This window comes from Mustela nigripes, chromosome 7 (assembly GCF_022355385.1).
Source record: "Mustela nigripes isolate SB6536 chromosome 7, MUSNIG.SB6536, whole genome shotgun sequence".
Classification (NCBI taxonomy): domain Eukaryota; kingdom Metazoa; phylum Chordata; class Mammalia; order Carnivora; family Mustelidae; genus Mustela; species Mustela nigripes.
Window position 1 is genome coordinate 127,064,990 of NC_081563.1, and position 20,664 is coordinate 127,085,653.

The window sequence follows — 20,664 nt, forward strand, 5'->3', positions numbered from 1 at the left end:
TCTGAGGACCCGGGTTTTTATTGAGCTTAACAAATGGCAGTGGTTGCTCTTGATTTTGGACGGAAGCATCCTGGGTGCCCCACAGTGAAGTGGTCGGAAGGGAGAAAAGAGCTGCCTAGATTCCATTCCAGACAGTTTATCGTGGGGACGATTATTAAAAAGGTGATCAGGAGAGGATGGAGTAAGTGGGGTGTCTCAGTTGGAGTGTGTGTGTGGAGGGCGGCTGTGCCACTGACTTTGGGTAAGCCAGTTAGGCTCTTGGGACGTCAATTTCCCTATCTGTAAAGTGGGTGAAAAGTAGGTTTATGATTCTGACCGCTCCCCCCACCCCCGTAGCACTAGCAGTGGTCTTGTTCATAATTCAAGTGTCACCTCCCCGGAGAGGTCTAAGATCACCCTCCCTGCACCCCAGCACATAAGTCCCACGCCCCATAATAATTCTAACTTTCTGAAATTACCTTGCTTCTCTACTTGTTTGTGGTCTATCTCCCCATGTGCACAAACGAATCTGCCTGGCTCCAGCTGAATCTCGCGGGGGCTGTACCCGACACGCGGATGCTCAGCGTAGGCTGAAGGAATGAATAAGTGGATGAATGAATGAATGAACGTCGGAGTCACTGTCGAGGTGCGGTTCTCAGGGGCCGCGCCTGGGTTGCGGAGGGAGGGGGTGCGGGCTGTCGGTGGGTGGGGAGGAGGCTGCGCCCTAGACTCCTGCAGGACCGGCAGGAGCGGGCGCGCTCGGCTGGGCTGCAGGCGCGGAGAGCAGCGCGGCGGCAGCGGCAGGGCCGGACCCCCGCGCCGCGGGTCCCGTAGCCGGGGGTGTGCGCCCGCCGGGGGTGTGCGCCCGCCGAGCCCAGCACCGCGCCTCGGCGCCCCCACGCGCCCACGCAGCGGCGCGGGGACCGGGCGGGGGCAGAGGGAGGGCCCGGCCCGGGGAGGGGAAGGGGCCGGTCCTCCCCGCGCAGGCAGCGGCCGCGGCAGCGCAGGAGGCGGAGGCAGCGGCGGCGGCGGCAGAGCAGCACGGTGCCCGCCGCAGTCAGCCCGGCCGCGTCGGACCCGCGCCCGCCCGCGCCGGGGCGCCCTCTCCACTGCGCGCGGTGAGTACCGCCCGCGGCGCCCACCTCGGGCCGCCCGCCGGGCTTGGCCGCGCTTCGCCGGGCCCGGGCTGACGCGGACCGGTCGCCTGGCGCCTCGCTCGTGCACCCTCCGGGCCCGGGCCTCCGCAGCTGTCGGGGCGCACGGGGCCCCCAGGGCACCGCGGGCGCGAGGGCGGCGGGGACGGCGGGCGGATCCCGTGCCGGGAAAGCCGGTCTCCGGGCCTCAGTTTCCTTTTGCGCTCGGAGGGCAGCGACTCAAGTTTGCACTCCCGCGCGCGGGACAAGTGCATGGCGCGCCGGCGGTGTAGACGCGGTGGGCTGCGTTTGGACCCTTTCATGAAAGGGCCCGGGTCGTCGGCGACCCAGGGTGGTGCCCCCAGCTCGGTCCGAACCTCAAGAGGCGCGGGGAGCCCAACGCACGCCTGCGAGCGCTGTGTGGGGAGCCCCCGGGATGGGGCGGGAACGGCCGCCCCGCCGCCTTCCACCCGCATTTCTGTTCGAAAGTCCGGCTGTGCCCGGCCTGCGAGGGGCCGGCTCTCGGGGCTTTGTACCCGGGCGGGCGTCCCGGCGCTTGCAGAAGCCGGAGTTGAAAACTTAAAAAACTTTGCCTCCGAAGATTGTTTAGAACGAGGCTAAGGTTTTGCTGTAATGAGAGAAAGTGGAAAAAAGAACTGTTTTTTAGCCTTGCAGCCTGGAGGTTCAACGGCCCTGCTGGCCTTAGCTCCTCAAATACATTTCCTGCCCTCAAATAGTTTGTGAACTCCAGGAATCCTAGGAGAGCTTGACCCGTAAAAAATACTCTAAAAAATACTCGCATCGCACAATCCTCCGAGCGCCTTTCTCAGGGGCTCCAAGGGAAGCGCTTTGGCTGGGAGGGTCGCGCGCCTCCCCAGCGCAGTTACCGTGACTGCTGCTCTGGTCAGAGTTATTTTTGCAAAGAAAGACTGAGGCTGCATCTTTATGGATACCATTTTCTTTTCTCCCCTCTTTTCCCGAAACGCTACGTAATCTTTAATTACATATATATATATATATATATAATGTCGAGAAATAAATCAGCCCTGGTGGAGGTAACTTTTAATGACGAGGTGCAGCGAAATGAGTGAGCATCAGAGTCTGGTTGTTAGCAAGAGCAGAGGGAACGGAGAATGATTTACAAACATCAAGTAAGGATTTGAGTGCTGAATTATGTTTGAGTTACGGAGCTCCCTTCCAAAGGAAATTATAACCAGCGGACAATTGCTGTATTTCCAACTAAATCTGTTCATTTCACGAGCCTTTTTCTTGCTTGAGTGAGATTTCTACTACCAGAGTAATAATACTGAAGTCATAGCCAGATTTCCAGCCTCTGGGCCTTTTGGGGAGGTGGGGGCAGGGCAGGGAGTCCTCCCTTTAAAAAGAATCTTCGGGAAAAATCTTTCAGGCACCTTTACCCAAGAAATGTTCGTGTTTTCCACTTTCTCCCCCCATTTTAAAACCCCTTAAACATTCTACTTCCTTGCATTTAGACATCCTCAGACTAAGTTAATAAAAGAAGGTTGTCGTAAATGATCATAGTTGACTCTTGCTTTTGACGAAACCTAAAATTGTGTTTGCATGAAAAAAATCTCCTTGCCTTTGGAAGAAGCTCTACGTTTGGCACTTTTGACCAATACGGCTAGATCCGAAAGGGCCTGAACTTTTTAAAAGCTGTTCGCAGGTCCCACAACGACTTGGTAGTGAGACCATTCTTCCCTTGTAATTTTAGCTTCGCAATATTAGCTATTTTATCTTAAAGGACTTGGCATTTTTCCTCTGCCTTGAAAACAGCTCGCCTCGTGTTGTAGCTGTGTGGAGAGTACTCTATAAACAGATCAGTCTCTTTCCTAACGTTAAGTAGCTAAAGGAAAGGAAATAAAATAAAGAGATGTTATCCCGATTCTTTGGGATTTTTAAAAACCAGATGCTTTCATCACTTAAGTTCTAAAGTCTTCTTTTCATGCCTTTTGTGTTGTATTAAACACATCATAAAGAACTATGATTTGTTGACTTGTTATAGGATTACCATTTGGCAAAAACACCCAAGACATGCTGTTTCAAATATGTGGTCTTACTTCTGCTTTAAATTGCACGTACAAAATTGCAAGCCTTGTTCCAGACGGATAAATTGATAAAATGCTAGCTGCTGTTGGAACGGGGCAGAAGTCCTCAGCAGAAGCGTTCTGTGGTAGAGCTGAGTACATTTTGAATTGGGGGAAGCTAGATAGGGGGACCCCGGCAGTTTGTGAAAAGGTAGACACGGTCCAAGCACGTCCACTTTAAGACTGCTTTGGGTTCCCCCATGACAAGATGACTCCTTCCCCGCAAAGAAGAAACATTTCCTTATTTTTTCAGTTACTTTTCCAAAGATAACTTGTGTTCGGGCGCGAGAGACCAGAGTTATGCAGAAATCCAACCGTAACCGGCTCAGAACGAGGACTCGTTGCGGCTTTCTTCCACCAGATGTTTTTTAGGTGTCCTCAGCTGGAATGCCCAGTTTGAAACTAATTAGGCCAGCAATAAACTCCTTGTATAATAAAATCGCAGGCCGTTATGGTCCATAAGCGGGGCTCCCAGCATCTCCTGACAGATGCCTCTATCCGGCAGAGAGACAGCCCATAGCTGTCAGCAGGGAATGAAGGGGCAGGAGATATCTTGTTTAGACATTTGCTCGTCCCTGTATATCCGCGCACACCTCGAACAGCATGTTCCCTTCTATGGGGCACGGGTAGTGGAAGTCGTATCTAGGTAGGGTTCTGTCTTTGCTGGGCAGGCCTCCTTACCATAAAAAGGCTCGTGGGAGAAGTTAGCAGCACAACCTGAGGCAGTGGCCGCAGGTCTGAGGTGTGTGTGTGTTTACACATGTGTGTGCAGGCTGGGTGAGAAGGCTTTCTCTCCCATGGCAGAGTGAAAAACTCATCTGCTTCTCACCTAGGCACAGAGAAAATGCGAGGCTGTCGGGCCTTATGAGGCATTCCTTGGGGGACAGGAGAACCCCCTTCTCCAAAGATATTTTAGAAAGGGGGCATTCGCCTGCCCATGTGTTCTCCTTACCTGTGGGGTTTCTGGAGGTGAAGTGGCTGGTTATTCCATTCACTCCAAAGGCTGAACCTTGTGACTCTTGCCAAGACTAGGTTTTGCTGGTGGGAGGATTTTTTTTTTCCCCTAGCCAACTGCTCTCGAAAAGGAGTTGGTGGATTCCGCTCAAAAGGAATCTCTACAGAGAATTAACCCCGGAGTTGAGAAAACACAGACTGTTGACAGAAAACACACACATACACACTCACACACACTCCCCACCTTCCTCCCCCATCCCCACCCCCCAAATCATAACAGCTTCCTGAATGGCCCTTGCCCCACACCCTTTATGGTTAGTGGCAATTCAAACAGTCCCAAACAGACACAGCCAAAAGAAGATTCTGGTAGGGAAACAATTAGCAGACACCTTGCTGGAGACAATGCTTCATTTTCGCTATTTGAAGATCTTAACTGGCCTAATGGTGTTTGACTAACTAACACCTCTTCTAATCCGAGGATAAACCCCCTCCATCAGGTGGCAAATACTTGAAGTGACTGGCTCAGACCCACTTGTCCCTGTAAATGAATCAGAGGGGGCAGGAACCCGTTCTTCATGGCATGGGATTTAAAATCAATTTCAAGGTACTAAAGTACCCGCCAGGTGTCTTCAGGAGAGAGAGAGGACCAAGGAAACCATAGGCTTTTAAATTTGTTTTTGCTGCTTTTTGTTTTTCTTTTCCTTTTTTTTTTTTTTTTGTTTTGTTTTGTTTTTAAGATTTTATTTATTTGAGAGAGCACGAGAAGGGGAGAGAGGCAGAGGGAGAGGGAGAAGCAGCCTCCCCCCTAAACAGGGAGTTCATGCTGGACTCAATCTCATGACCTTGGGATCGTGACCTGAGCTGAAAGCAGACGCTTAACCCACTGAGCCACCCAGGCACCCTTTTTGCTGCTGTTTCTTCTTTTTTCTTACTCTCCTCCTACGGGTGTCTGTCCTTTCTCTGCATTTGCAAATTTTATCTTTGTGTTGAATAGTCCTGAGATGAAAATGCGTGCCATGTATTGAACACTTGTGTGTCAGGCCTGAATTCTTACATTATTATTATTATTACTAATTAGTATTATTATCATATCCCAACTTTGTTAACAAGGGGACTGAGTCTTAAGTCAAATGCCTCATGAGAGGCTGCAAAGCGAGTGAAACCAGACCTGAGGCCTTCAGACCTCTGCAGACTATGCCTTACCCATGAGCTATGAAAACCTTGGCCCAGAGAACATTCCTGCCCTCTTTCCCTTGGAGAGAGATGCCAAATTAGGCTGGTGTGAAATGCATGGAATGCAGTTATTTTCTGAATCTGCCCTGTTGTTTTGTTGCTGTTGTTGTTTTATACAGAAGAAAAATCATATTGACTATCGAGAAGACACAAACATGAGCCTTTCTGAGTCATGATATTCGGCAGGTTGTGTACAGTTCTGGAAGGGAAAATGTTTATTTTCAGGGGCTAATTTGATTTGTTCCTTCGATACTATAATGTTACGCATTTCAGTTCCTAAAAAGAGTCAATAAATTTACAGGCAGTGGTAAGGCCCTAAAATGTTCCGGTAGGCAGTCCAAATCGAGTTTACTGGAAGGTGCTGGATCGCGATGGGTGGGTTGTTGTTTGGGAGAGAGATTATAAACATTTGGAGAGTGAAGAATAATTTGGAACAGGTGGTCTCAAGAGTCAGGTAACTGGAATGATTTATCTTTGCCACTTTGAAGGTTAAGGGAGGACATCGGTTGCCTCAATGCGGGACAGGCAGGCGGAGGGTCAGGGGGGGCCCAGAGGACCCCCGTTTTGGTACAGAGCCTGGCAGGATGGATGAAAGGGTCGGGGCCCCTTCCCTGTTGCCGCTGCCCTTGGAAGATCCTGGTTTAGGGCACAGATACGCCCGCTCATGCTTTTTATTTTTTTTTTTTGCCGGCTCTGCCTCTGTGTTCAGATGTGTGCAGACATTAAAAACAGGAACTCTGATGAATAAATAGATAGCCCAGGGAGACAGGTTTTCATTTTACCAATTTTGAGACTGTGCACACGGTCAGCTCCCTTTGCCCGAGAATGCTAACTTAGCCAGATTTCGAAATGAACTGAGTATTTAAGAGTTTAGAATTTAGTCTATCATTTTGTATCAGTCGTATTGTATCAGTAACATGAAAATCTGTGTGGTTTCAGGAGCACTGGAGTTCTTCCCCACTCTCTTTCCCCTTTGAGTATCTAGTAAAGTTAGATTTTAAAAATCTGCGTGTTCCCAGATGTCACGTATCTGTACGTACCGACTCACAGTCATTCCGAGGAGAATTGTGAACTCCCTGTAAATTGAACTGGACGAAAAGTGATAAAATTGACATTTTTCCTCCAAAGAATGAGGAACTGGAGGGTCTGACTACTGTATGCATATAGCAGCTTACTTTTGTCTTGCATCCGCTGAATCTGTCATTTCTCCTTTCTTTTCTATTCATCTCCCAAGAATGGTCTTTCATAACTGAAATGTACAGCGCATTAGCCAAAAGACATTTTAATTTCGTAAAGAAAAATCATGCCAGAGACAGCCGAGTCTGTTTCAACCATTATTGTTCTGTAGCGTGCATACTTTGGGTTTCATGGTAAGATGTGGGTTTGCCAAGAAAGAAAATTACAGCAAGAAACTATGTTGAAAACATATACACTTCTGTTTAAGAAATGGGAAAAACACGGAAAAATTCTGCACGGTAATTGCTTTAACGTGAGTTTTAAATGTCATTGTTTGACTTATGTCAAAAAGTCCCTCTTAGCTAATTCTCACATATGCTGTTACCAAATAGCTCACCTTAAAAACTGGCAATTGTTGGCCTTAACTTTGATGCTTTTTGAGGCTTTAAGAGATATCTTTAGTCCTAGTGGAAAGATTCCAAATTTTTAGATTGTACAGGGCATTTTTTTAAGGTTATTTAGATATCGATTTTATTTTCTTGACCCAAAATAAGAAAATATGGGGAATTCTCAAAAGCTTTTTACAGGCTGCTATTATGACAAACCAACATGTATTAGGTCATGAGCTCGAAGTTGCATAAATAAGCCCTATGAAGGTCACCAAAACAGAGCGAAAACCACCAGTTCTCCTTACCTCGGCCAACTTTGCATTCCTGCTGGTAAATGTGTTCGGCTGAAGTAAGCGAGGAAAGGGGCTACACAGCCCACGGTCGAAAGATCTTGATTTGATTTGGCTTCTGAGGATGACTGAAGACGTTCTTGGGGGCAAGTGAGGTGGGGGGGGGGTGCTGGAATTCCCACCCCCCTCAGACCCCTCCCCCCTCCCAGCTCCGCAGAAAAAGAAGGTTCCGGGGTCACCCCTTCTTCCAAAGCAGAAGTCTCATTCCTGGCATTTGGATCTGCAGCAGCCAGAGGTCGAAATGTCTTTTGTTCCTTCTGGTCAGTTTCTTTACCTCCCATCCCATTCCCGTAGGAACTGCCTGATTAAGATATTTGCTGTTCCCAAAGCAATTTTTTTGTGCCTACGAACACATATGTGTTTTTTAGCACGCGGGGCACGCCGTGTAAGCACGAATCTTCAGGTCTTCGTTGATGGGCAGCTCCATGAAATACACAGAGACAGAGAGAGTGTCCACTGTGTCCCCAAGTTTGGTAACAACCTCAGTGCTGATAGAAATCTCAAGCAGGGAAGAATTCCCCTTTCGGAAGAGACAGAAAGTGTGTCAATGCAAAGGGAGTGTTTTCTTTTGCGGGTGTGTAGTATTTGTATGGGGACTTTTGTTTCAGGGTGTTCTAGAAACCTTTGTCTCTCCAGCAAAGGTATGAATGTCCTTCTTGGTGGGGAAGGTGGTGGGGACGGAGCACAGGAGGCAGATTCCTGCACCTCTGGCCTTTTGTGTGACCAGTACAGTAGAGGGAAGTGGGGACTCGCGGCTGGGATGGTGTCACGCGGCATGACAAGTTGTGACTTGCTGCTTGTGTTGTAAACAGAGTGTTGGCCCCATCCGGCTGGGGGAAAGAATGGAGCCGGGGAGATTATTCACTTCTGGTCTGCCAAGGGCTTTAGCTCTCTGGTGCTGTCCTCTTGCCACCAAGACCATACTCCCTGGAGACTTGAATGTTGGGATGTGCGGCAAAGGAGAGGAGAAAGAATGTCTTAAACTCAGCAAATGTCTGAAACTCTCCAAATGTCTTCCGCGTTGCGCTGGCACCCACAAGAAAGACAGAGTGAGGAAAGGACACAGAAGCAGACTTTGGGGGGAGGAGGGAGAGACATTGGAGGGCTTGCTGGTGGTTGGATCTCGAGTGAAGAATTTTCTGACACCTTGAGGCCCCTGGAATGCCTTTCTGGAGCATCTTTAGAAACCTGATTTTGGAAATGTCTTTTCCCACATCTGGGCTGTGCTTTCTTTGTGCTTATTTTCAGCAAATTGGTCTTGTTTGTTTGTTTTTTTAAGAAAACGTAAGACTTTTTTGGAAATAACAAGTAGCCCATATTTATTGAACACTTAGTATGTGCCAGGCACTCTGCTAAGCAAACACATTTCTGTCTCCAAATAGCCTTACATGGAATGTGCTCTTATTATTGTGTCTATTTTACAGATGTAAAACTTGAATCTTAGGGAGGTAAAGTAACTTGCCCAAGGTTATATGGCTCATGTTGGAGCAAGGATTGAACCCAGTTTTGATGCCTAACCGCAAGGATATCCGGGCTGCCCCCCTTGGTGTAATACTACCTTTCCTCTGCAAGTCTGGCCTGAAGAGTCAGATTTTAAAGTTCGTCTCCATTTGTTTTGCTTGGGGGATATTATCTGGTGGTCAGGTACAAAAGTTGGGCTCAGAAATAAAAGACATCTGCTCATTCTTGCAGAACCTTGAGCCTGTCCTTGTAGAAATCAGAGAAGGTTTAGCGTTGGAGTATGCTGAAATGGTGGCCACGTTTCTGCAGTTAGCTGGCCTCAGCAACTAGGCCTAGGGCTCCTTCTGTGCTAAAATCACAGAGCTGAGTGGTTGCAACAGAGACTGCATGGCCCTTTACGGAATAAGTTTCCTGACCCCTGAGCTATTGCAATATGACAAGACAAATTTTGTTGATAAGGAAGAACATGCTCTTGCCACACTGCATAGACGATGTCACTGACTTTTGACTTGTTGAGTGTCTCCTCCATGCCTGATCCATTGCATGGTGCTGAGGGAGATTCACAAATGCATTCATTCTTTCATTCATTGATTCAGCAGTATTTACAGAGCTGTGTTCCAGGTGCGGGCTAATTACTGAAGGTCCAGAGGTAAGAAGGACCCGATCTGGCCCCTCTGTTAGTAGGATCCTAATGTGTCTCCACCAACATTGCACACTGCCTCTTTTTTACCCTTGAAGAGCCAAAGGGCAGTGATATGACTTCTTGAGCTTCCCAGGACTCAAGCAGCAGGTTGAAGAAATAGACCCTACTTCGTAAACCCTTACTCAAAGAAGCCTTGCTTAATTCAGTAAGAGCAGTATACCGACCGGCTTCTGTGCCTGGAACAGTGTTGTGCACCGTGACCTTCTTTCTGCATTTGTCAAGTGGTGGTGGGGAACAGGTGGTCTTGGCGGGGAGTGGAGGGAATCAGGCTGTCCGAATTTAAGTGTTGGCTTTGACCTACAGCCTAGAGATTAAGAGCGTGCACCCAGGAGCTGGGCTGCTTGGATTCAAATCCCTGCTCTGCATAAACCAATTATTTAACTTGGAGCCAGTTACCAAATTTTCTGTGCCTTGGTTTCTTTTCTTTTCTTTCTGTAAAACAGACTGGATAACTGTGTACCTTCCCCAAAGAGCTGTGGAAATGGAGTAAATACATATAAAGTGTTTGCAACAGAGCATGGCAAACAGCATGAATTAGATCAGAGTTGGTGGCTGTATTTATTATTGTTGTTGTTGTTATTTACAAGCGGCATGAAACTGGGTTTCCATTTCCTCTCTATAAAATGGAGATGCAATAACTGCTCCTAAGGGCCATCGTGAGCATTTTAAACATTTTCTTATTTATCTATTTGAGAGAGAGCGAGAGCACAGCACAAACTGGGAAGAGGCGGAGGGAGAGGGAGACGGAGAAGCAGGCTCCCTGCAGAGCAGGAGCCTGTCACAGGGCTCAGATCCCAGGACCCTGGGATCATGATCTAAGCTGAAGGCAGATCCATTGTGAGAATTTATTTTTTATTTTATTTTATTTTATTTTTTTATTATGCTATGTTAGTCACCATCCAGTACATCATTCGTTTTTGATGTAGTGTTCCATGATTCATTGTTTGCGTATAACACCCAGTGCTCCATGCGGTACGTGCCCTCCGTAATACCCACCACTGGGCCAACCCATCCCCCCACTCCCCTCCCCTCAAAAACCCTCAGTTTGTTTCTCCAAGTCCATAGTCTCTGATGGTTCATCTCCGCCTCTGATTCTCCCCCTACCTTCATTTTTCCCTTCCTTCTCCAAATGTCCTCCATGCTATTCCTTATGCTCCACAAATAAGCAAAACTGTATGATAATTGACTTTCTCTGCTTGACTTGTGAGAATTTAAATGATCTGCTCAAGCCGGATCTTCTTGCCCTTGAGGTTATAGGGAATCACAAACTTGGTCCTCTAGGTCCCTTCAAGTTATTGGTCAGTTGGGTCCTTTCTCAATATCAAGAGACTCTGGGGCAGTGGTTAAGAGCATAGACCATGAGCTAAGACAGACCTGGTTTGAGCCTCAAGCCCCCCACTCACTAACTCTGCCATCTTGGGCTGGGGGCTGACTCTTCCAGCTTCCCAGATGGTGGAGGCCATGGTCGCTGTTCCCTGGGTGGTGGTGAAGGCTGGAAGAGGTGACACCCATAAACCACGGAGCAGGGTGTTTGGCACATAGTAAGCACTCAATAAATGGTAGCCTGTGTTATTATCACTCCCACTCTTTGCTGCTCCTACACCCCCAGGAAAGCATGGAACATTAGTAAATTTTAATTTGAAAATAAAAGAACACATTTTAAAACTGCCAAACAGATTTAAAATAATATTCATTAAACAAAATTAAAATATTCTATTAAAGCCAGACTTTGGGCTCAGACCAAATTTTTATAACCCAAGCTTAAAGGCCAAGGAGTCCCCCAGCCACAATGGGGACATTGTGATTGAACTTGAGACTTCAACGCTGCTATTGAGCAGTCTTTGAAATGCACATTTCCCCGTTAAAATAAAAGGGAAGTCATGGGAAGAAAAAAAATGAGGTTCTTGCTCACCCCAACAAACCTTAATGAATCGAAAAAGAAAAACAAAAGATTTCTCATTTTTTTCTTCTGCTGCTTTATCCTGCCAAAGACGCATGGCCCCCTCCTAACCCCACCTTTGAATGGTTCTCGCTCAGAATGTTCCAGATCTGATATGCTCTACATGCTGAGCTCGTCTAAATGCTGGTCTTCACCAGATTTTACAGATGATGGTGTATCACCGACAGTTGGAGCGTGAGAGCCCTCCTGCCAGGCTTCACATCCCATCTCTGTGGCTCCTGGCTGTGCCTCAGTTTCCCTATTTGCTGAACAGAGATAAAATAGCTCCTGCATCTGGCTGGGGTGAGTGCATCTAAGACTCAGGTACACTTGTCCATGTTTAGCCTGGTGCTATTTTCTGGTCAATGAAACTGCCCCCAAATTTTGGGACTTTGGAGAATTAGAGAGTACAGATATACCTTCATCTGAGAGTTTTTTCTTTTTGTTTTTAAGATTTTATTTATTTACTTGGTAGAGAGAGAGAGCACAAACAGGGGGAGCAGGAGGCAGAGACAGAGGGAAAAGCAGGCCTCCCCCTGAGCAGAGAGCCCATGACTTGACCCCAGGACACTGGGATTATGACCTGAGCTGAAGGCAGATGCTCAGCCAAGGCATCCCAATCTGAGAGTTTTGAATGAAAACCATCTCAGTATGCAGGGAGGGGAAGGGAGAAAGGAAGAAGTAGGTTTTTAAATCTCCCACATGGGCGCCTGGCTGGCTCAGGGAGTTAAAGCCTCTGCCTTCGGCTCAGGTCATGATCCCAGGGTCCTGGGATCAAGCTCCGTATTAGGCTCACTGCTCAGCAGGAAGCCTGCTTCCTCCTCTCTCTCTCTCTGCATGCCTCTCTGCCTACTTGTGACCTCTGTCTACCAAATAAATAAATAAAATCTTTGAAAAAAAAAAATCCCCCACAGGAGTTTTGGTGTGTCTGACACTTTGACTAAGCTTGTTTAAGCCTCTCAAAGCAAAATCCCATGACACACCTATTTAACAAATAGGGAAACTGAGGCTTGAACCACTCCAGGGGCTGCTCAGTGATATTCCATTCCAGGAACAGATCCCCACTTGCAGCCCTGCTCGCGTGCACACTTCAGCAATCCAGAGACTTCTCCCTCGCGGATTGGTTATTTGTGTCCGATTCCTACATTTCAGTAACAACCTTCATCCTCACGGAGCCTGAGCCTCTGTGGCTTTTGACCTGCCTTGTTATTGAGAACGAATGGATTCTTTCTTGAACAACAAAAAGAGAAATTGATGGTCGTGGGCTGCGACGTTCTTCTCTAGGGGACATTTTTGGAGAACCTCTGCAGTTTCTTGCCAACCAAGGGAGGGGGGTGACCTCGTCCTCGGACCCAGCCAGGCCCTTGGCTGTGATGTGAGGCCACGACGCAGGTTGTCAGCGGCTGGGGGGCTGTTGAAGAGGGTGTGGGATGGACTCCCCTCTCCGTCGCCCACCTGCTCTCTGACGTAGGGCGGGAGACTCATGTCCTGTGAGCCCCAGACTCTTCACCCGATCATAGCACACGTGCTGTCCATATCGGATTTGTTACACAGCCTCGGGCAGCTGTGGTAGGACACACTTTGCAGTTCTGAGAGCAGCATTCTTAGATGTTACGGAATTGCATTACCTCTCCCCCTCCCCGAAGTACTCCAAAAATCAAGCGAAAGTGAAGGCAGCTCACCCCTGGGAATACTCCTGACTGTTCAGGTAGCTACCTTCTTGGGGTTTTACACATTCGGGAAGAATCTATAATCCTCCGAAGGGCAGTCTTCCTTTTAATGGGGTGCATGTACCCTTTCCACATTAACTTGAAACATGCACGGAACTTTTTTCTTTCTTCGGAGTTCTGTCTGTATTTTATTATGCATTTAGAAAAGATGTAACAGGCATCTCAAACCAACGGTTTCACAAGTTTTTACGGGTTAAGAGAAAAAAGGTTTAAAACTCAAGTCCATCAGGTAATTACTAGCATAAGTGGCACAAAGGACTGGCAGAATTCCTAAGTGACGTTGAAGAAACACCAAACCAAGTGTGTGAAATACCGCCATTCGCAGAACCCTCCACTAGTCAGAATTACAGTTCTGCGCTCTGTTCTCAGGGGGAATAAGATGGAACTAATGAGATCTCTCAAGGATGTTGTTAAAGTCAACTCAGGGCACCTTGAGGTCTGGCCTCATTTAGTCTGTGTTATAGATCTTCAAAAGAAGAATGACTCGCCTTTCAATGAATATCATCTTAATAAAAATGACTTCTGAGTGCCTACAACATGCTGGGACCTGTTCTGAATGAGTATAGGTATCAACTCATTTATTCCTTACAACAATTCTATGAAGGAAGTGCTATAATGATTTCCATTTTAGATGAGGAAAGTAAGGCACAGAGAGGTTAAGTGAGTTGTTCAAGGTCACACAGCAGGTAAGAAGCAGAGCCAGGCTTTTAAGGCAGGAATGTGGTTCTAGAGGTCATCTTCATAACTTCTGCACTCCCCTACCTCTTTAACTGCCATAGAAAGACTCAAACTTACCTTCCTTTTGACCTTACTTAACTGGACAATTTATTACTTCTTGACAGGCATGAGAGAGAAGCAAAGGGCATGTGAAACTTAGCTATAATTTTTTTTCTTTCGTTTTTTTTTTTTTTTTTTTTTTTTTTTTGCATATGCTGTGGCTTCAGGTGCTGCATAACACACCTGAGCTGGACTGTCAAGGTTCAAGTCCAGAGTCACTCCTTACTAGCCTCATGACCTTGGTTTACATAACTTCTGGTCTGTTTCCTCATTCTTTTTTTTTTTTTAATATTTTATTTATTTATTTGACAGAGAGAGAGAGAGAGAGATCACAAGTAGGCAGAGAGGCAGGCAGAGAGAGAGGGGGGATGCAGGCTCCCCGCTGAGCAGAGAGCCCAATGCGGGGCTCAAACCCAGGACCCTGAGATCATGACCTGAGCTGAAGGCAGACGGTTAATGACTGAGCCACCCAGGTGCCCCCTCCACCCCCGTTTCCTCCTTCTTGAAGGGAGTCCACATCCTAAGGGTTAACAGCATTCACCTGCAGAGAGAGCCCCTGAGACACAGCCCGTGATGGTTAAATGCTTCTGGTTACCTGTCGAGGGGCAAGGTACTCTCCCTGTGGGGCATAAGCTCTTTGGTATGGCCCGGAGTGGGAGACCAGGGGAGGGTACCCGGAATGAGAGGCTCGAGCTGGCAAGTGGCTCAGGTTTTTTCCAGATGACTTCGGATAGAGCCAGGGACACTGGCTTTCCTCATCCCCACGTGAGAAGCTGCCAGGACAAGTCCTCCTCGGGCAGCCTGGCAGGCAGAGCCGTCTGGGATTAGAGTGTGCACGGATGAGAAAACTGTCCGAGGCTGAGCAGAGACCCTAGTCCGTGCCAACGCCAACGCCAACATAGGCCCTTGCTTCGGGATCTGCATTTCTCTTCTTGTCCTCTTTCTTCCCTGGTGGACAATGCCTTTTGCTCCAGAAGCGTCTGCGTGGTCTTCAGTGACCAGGTGGGCAGACTTCGTGGGTTTGGCTCCTTTCCCTTTCCTCCTCCACCTTACCCGCACCCCCGACCTCTGTCTCTCCCTTTACTCCTGAATATGGAAAATGGAACTTCTTCATTCATTTGTTCATTCCAGAATACTTAGAGGGCACCTGCCGTGTACCAGGAAGTACTCTGGACACGGGGAATACGGTAGAGAACAAAACCAATCAAAGTCTACTTACTCCCTCCTGATTTTTTTTTTTTAAGATTTTATTTATTTATTTGACAGAGAGAAATCACAAGTAGACGGAGAGGCAGGCAGAGAGAGAGAGAGAAAGGGAAGCAGGCTCCCCGCTGAGCAGAGAGCCCGATGCGGGACTCGATCCCAGGACCCTGAGATCATGACCTGAGCTGAAGGCAGCGGCTTAACCCACTGAGCCACCCAGACGCCCTCCCTCCCAGATTTGCCCTGACGTGGAGAAAGACCAAAAACAAACCCCCAGATATGTAAAGGACACAGAATGTCAGACGGTGAGACGTCTGTGGGGAAACGTCAAGAGAAGGTGATCAGAAGGTGCCCCAGGGTGGGAGTGGGGGTCTCTGAGCCCAGCACTGAAGGACTGAGGGAGCCCTGCTGTCACGGAAGAACATTCTAGAGAGAAGACATGGCAAGCACAAAGCCTTGAGATGGGAGTTGCCGGGCGCCAGCGTGGCTGGGCCAATGAGTGAGGGGTTGAGGAAAATGAGGTCACGGTATAGGGACCCCATTGGTTGGGGCCCTGCTCACAATCCAGCAGCCATTCTCCCTCAATCGGGCTGGTCCACAATCAAAGTCAGTATCACTTTTGAATGATTAAAAAAAAATACACAGTACCTAGGGGCCCCCCTAGGTGGCTCAGTCGTTAAGCATCTGCCTTTGGCTCAGGTCATGATCCCGGGGTCCTGGGATCCGGCCACATGCTGGACTCCACACTTAGCGGGTGTCTGCTCAGCGGGTGTCTGCTCCCCCTGCTCGTGCTCTCTCTCAAATAAATAAAGTCTTTAAAAACAAAAATACATGGGACACGGGACCTACATCTGAAACCACTAAGTGGCCGCACAGGTAATGAAGTTAATGAAAGGGACGTGGTAACTAGCTCGGCGGAGCGTGGGGGGGGGGGGGATGGTCCTCTGTTCCCAGGTGTTCTGATCTTTCAGAAGACAATGAAATCGGGATTTTCGGAGACACGCCCCGAGTTTTAAGTCAGCGTGAGAAGCCCGCAGAACGCACATCCAGGCTGTCGGTCCGTGACTGCCCTTCCAAGTGCCACACTAGACCTTGGGAATCTCCTTTCCGTGAAAAGCTACGAAGGCTTTATCTTGCTGTCTCTTTTCTTTTTACCAATTCCCGACCAGAAGGATGCCAAGAGATGCTAAACGCTGTTTCCAGGAAAAAGTAGGACTCGAATCTCGTGGGAACGGGGGTGAGGGGGCTGAGGCTTCTTCCAAGGAGCAATCTTCCTGCTTCATTTTTATGTTTTTCTCAGGACGTTTTTCCTGCTCATCCCTCATTGCGGGTAATGACAACGTGGTCCCAATCTGCCCTCCTTCAGGTTTTCATTAGTTTCCTGATGATTATTATTTTGTCATCTGGGGTTGATTTAGGAGTGGTGAAATGTTTGCAGGTTTCATAATGCTTGTCAGCCACTGTTTAGAATGGCAAAGGATTTCTTGTGTTGCGCACATTGCGGGGGCGGGGGTGGTAGTTTCCAATGGCTACAGACATGAAAGAGGGAAAGGGGCAGAGCCCTGAAGGACGGCCACATCAGGGGCGTGGAAGTTGAGTCAGTAAGTTGGGGCAGCAGGGGTGCGAGTGGAGAGCTGTCAGTGCTTTAAAGACCTGACGTGCCCACCGCTGAATTCATAGTGTCCCTTCTTCACCCCAAAGCTGGAGTTAGGCAAAAATTGGGCTAAGGGGGCTACACGGTTGTTGAGATTGTTCTGGATGGAAATAACAGGAAATATCTGGGTTGGCTTAGGTAAAAGAAAATTGATTGACTTGGAGAAATGAGAAATTTGGGGGAGTTCTGGTTTCAGGGATGGCTGGATCAAGAAGTCAAATATTGGTGATGTGCCCATCCCTTACTGGATATCTGTGTCTGGGAGGATTCTGTACTCTGCCATGTGTCACCTCTGGATGTAGGGATGGAGTGCAAGAAGGGTAGGCTCCCAAAGTGAAGTCAGCAACATTTTTTTTTTTTAATTTTATTTATTTATTTGACAGAGAGAAATCACAAGTAGACAGAGAGGCAGGCAGAGAGAGAGGGAAGCAGGCTCCCTGCCAAACAGAGAGCCCAATGCGGGACTCGATCCCAGGACCCTGAGATCATGACCCGAGCCGAAGGCAGCGGCCCAACCCACTGAGCCACCCAGGCGCCCCAAGTCAGCAACATTTGCTGGAAGGGGAAGGTGGACGGGTTCCTTGTGGACCCCACAACTGGTTTATAATGCATGTCTACACATGCCCTGTCCACTCCTCGTGGACTACAGCGCCGATTGTGAAATGTGTCATTTTTGCAGGCATGATGCTGCATTTACCCTTTACGTGTGTCCTCTCCTTTTCTCTTCAAACACTCCCATAAGGTTGGTGCTTTTAAGACATGCTGCCGTTCTGCCTCCCATATGCTCTTGCCTACAAGCCTAGAGGACTATCTTTTATTTTATGTTCATGGGAGGGTCATCTTTTTTCCTAGCATCTTGTACTAAATTAGCACTCGGTATCCCAACATGAGAGATGGTCTGGACTTGGGAGGAAAAGTTAGAATGGAGTCGGTGTTCTTTGGAGTGGAAGGAGTGATCCTGGCTGTGCTGTGCTTACCTTCTCCAGCCTCTGGCCATCAGCCTGCAGTTCCTTTCCTCCTCTGACCTTTGCCCTCCGTCACGGCACCCTCTGGATGTCTTCCTGTTCCATCTAGTGGCACCGCAGTAAAGTCCAAGGCAGCACAGAGATCGCAAGCCGGCAGCCAAGATGCGTTTTGTTTGGTCTGCAGAATATTTAAAATAGAAAATAGAGCCAACATCTGAAAATCTGGATGTTTCACACAAGAAGACAGATTTCTGGCTTCCATTAAAAAATCAGAAGATCTGTTAACGCTCCCATATTCCCACATTACTTCAATGGACTGGAGCTGGGAAACCTCTTTTAGGTGGATGAGTCTTAGCTCACCATGGTCCCTGCCCTGCCCTATTGTCTTCCCAACACGGGGGCTCAGTGTGAGCTGCTGTCGACCTGACCATGGGGATGGTGCTGTTGGCTGCCCTACAGTCTATGTAAGAGAGAAAGGACATCTCTCCCGTAGTCAGGTCTCCATCAAAACTCTGAAAATGAAGCGTAAACCAGGTGGGTCACTAGTACAAACAAAACGGGAGGAAAGCATGTGTCTTCGGGTAAGTCAGGGCTCCTCAACCCCGGCACTAGTAACATGTGGGGTTGGCCAATTCTTCGTGGACGACGTCCTGTGCATCCTGAGATGGCGTTTCACATGTCCACATAGGGGCCAGTCCCCCTTTCAGGAGTAAATCGTTCCCGAACGCCGGGCTCCCATCACTGGTTTGGTACGCGGCATTGCCGTCAGGGAGAAACTCTGTTCTTGCTCTCCATGGTGCCCCAGCAGGCCTGCGTAGGCTTGGCAGTAAAGGTTATGAGTTGGCTGATGTCGGTTTAATCATAGGTAGACTTGCCAACCATTGAGGCCGTTTACGACTGCCTGTCTAAGATGTTAGAGAAGGAATTCAGCATTGGACGAGAGGCCGAACCGTCTTCAAGAGTCTTTGGAGACCCTTTTTGCTGCGAGGGGCCATGGCAGATGCCACTTTCAATATTCTCCCAAACACTAGGGTCTGTTGGGGAGCGTGGGCAGCAGTCAAGGCTTGTTGAAGAGTGAGGGTTGGGGAAGAAGGACCAGAGGACTTTGGATGTCTCTTCCAGCTCCGGTTCTGAGCTGCACTCACAGAGGGCACTGTGGCAAGGCCGGCCCAGCGTGTTGCCCTACTGTAACTTGGTAGCTCCTAGGGGTGGTCTGCGGTGGAAACCCAAGGGGGCCCTGAATGTCCAGAGCGGGAGATCAGTCCCCTGAGCTGGTGCTGTGTGCAGTGCGGTGTTTTCTCCTGGGCCTTTTGCCTGTGCCTCGGATCCTATCAAGGATCTGAAACACTGTCCCTGCTTAGGTCTTGCTTCGTTATAACAATGGGTAGCAGGCAACCATCCAGCACACTTTTACTGAATGCCCACTGTGAGGCAGCCGCTGTTCCAGGCACTTAGCAAGCCACTGAGAGCAAAACCCACCAGATTCTTGCCCTCGTGGAGCTTATATTTTTCAGGGATGGCAAAGGACAGTGGACCAGAACACGTGTGTGTGTGTGTGTGTGTGTGTGTGTGTATACACATACATACTGTGTGTGTGTGTGTGTTACAGGAAATGCTGAGTGCTATGGAGAAAAACAGAGCAGGGAGGGGGAAAGGGAGTGGTGGGGTGCAGCCGGGAAGAATGGTGTTTTTCGTCTAATTTTAATTTAAAATCGAATGGTCACTGCAGTGACACGCCAGTCCTCTGGCTCTCTGGAAACAAAAGGCCCTGATTTGTAGCATTTGCCACTTTCCATGGGGTGAAGACTCCCCCTGTGGCCAATTTCAAGCTGGGCTTTCTGCTCCCCCAGCTCCTGCAAATCTAGGGTGGGGAAGGCAGAGCCCTGAGTGGCCCCCGGGTGGGGAGCCAGGGAAGCCAGGAAGCCACCCTCCCCGCAGCAGAGGGAGGGGAGGGGGCCGGGAGCCATGGTACAGGCCATTTCGGAGATTCAGGGCATTTTGGGCCACCCCTGCCTTTGTGGCCTCCACTCTGAGTGAGGGCGAGCGGGGAGCCCCCCGAGGGCTCTAAGCAGAGGAGGGACAGAACCTGGCTTAGAGCAGCATCCCTCTGGCTGGTGTGAGAAGAGCCTACGGAGGATTGGGAGGCTGTGGAGGCCAGAGGTTCTGGTGACTTGGTGGGGGACAGCATCAGGGACAGGGCTGGGGAGGAAAGGGGAGACAAGCAGGTGGGTAGCAAGGCTCGGGATGTATTTGGAAGGTAGAACCAGTAGGATTTGCTGACAGAATGGATCTGGGAAGGGACAAGAGTCCAGGGTGACTCTGGCGTTCGGGGCTCGAGCATCTGGGAGGAGGAGCTGCTGTTTCTCGGAACGGGGATGGGCCGTTGGGGAAGCAGCTTGGGAAGGAAGGTTGGCAGCATCTTCCGTCAACCCGGCCTTGAGCAGGTGCTTAAAGCCACACCGTCCCCTTCCATCCTCAGAAGGGGGTCCTTTTAGTATCCTGCCTTAGAGAAGTTGTGGCAGCCACTCGAGAAGGAATGTGCCCGAAATGACCCTGCTGGAACGTGGCCAGGCCAGATGTCCCAGCCCTCCACTGCCCTGGGTCCCACCGTGTTTTCTTGGCTGTCCCATGTCTCCTCTTTGTTTTGAGGAAAGGGAGGAGGCAGAGAAACTTTACGTGGGACCCCCCAACCCCACCCTGAGGAGCTGAGTCCCTCTCCCTTGTGTGGAAAGAGCTCTCCAGGGGTTTCGGCAGGCGTGGGCTGGCTCTGCATGGTAGATCCTTTGCCAGCCCTTTGCCATGAAAAATTCGTCAGAGTCACCCCATGAAGATTAATATTTCATGGCAGAACCCACACTTTCTAAAACATTTTCATTCAATTTATCTAAACTTTAAAAAAAAACCACACACAAA

General features: G+C 49.0%; 1 protein-coding gene across 3 annotated transcripts in view; it reads left to right on the forward strand.

Moving 5' to 3' along the window:
- Window positions 1-560: 560 nt before the first annotated feature.
- Window positions 561-20,664, forward strand: part of EYA2 (EYA transcriptional coactivator and phosphatase 2) — a 272,876-nt gene continuing 252,772 nt past the window's right edge. For 2 of the 3 annotated variants that reach the window (XM_059407157.1, XM_059407161.1), the window contains exon 1: window positions 920-1,097. The gene's annotated coding sequence lies outside the window, so the exon portion shown is untranslated. Of the gene's footprint in view, window positions 626-919; window positions 1,098-20,664 lie in introns of those variants that run through there. The other variant, XM_059407158.1, reaches the window with a different exon arrangement.